Genomic DNA, 313 nt, shown 5'->3' with positions numbered 1-313 from the left:
CAGAGAGGGAGGGATGATCACATGACGCACCGTGGCTGGCATATTAATGATGATGATGATGAAGAGAAGAGCTGCAGCACCGCTCAGCGAGAGAGACGCACACATCAGGAGAAGCCTGCAGGCTGTCACTGCTGCACACGTATATGCTGCACAGATATATGCTGCACAGATATGCTGCACGATATATGCTGCATAGATATATGCTGCATAGATATATGCTGCTGCACAGATATGCTGCACGATATATGCTGCATAGATATATGCTGCATAGATATATGCTGCTGCACAGATATGCTGCACGATATATGCTGCA

The sequence above is a fragment of the Cyprinodon variegatus genome, unplaced genomic scaffold (genome assembly GCF_000732505.1).
Source record: "Cyprinodon variegatus isolate N-32 unplaced genomic scaffold, C_variegatus-1.0 Scaffold849, whole genome shotgun sequence".
In the NCBI taxonomy this organism is placed as follows: domain Eukaryota; kingdom Metazoa; phylum Chordata; class Actinopteri; order Cyprinodontiformes; family Cyprinodontidae; genus Cyprinodon; species Cyprinodon variegatus.
This window is presented reverse-complemented; position numbering follows the sequence as displayed.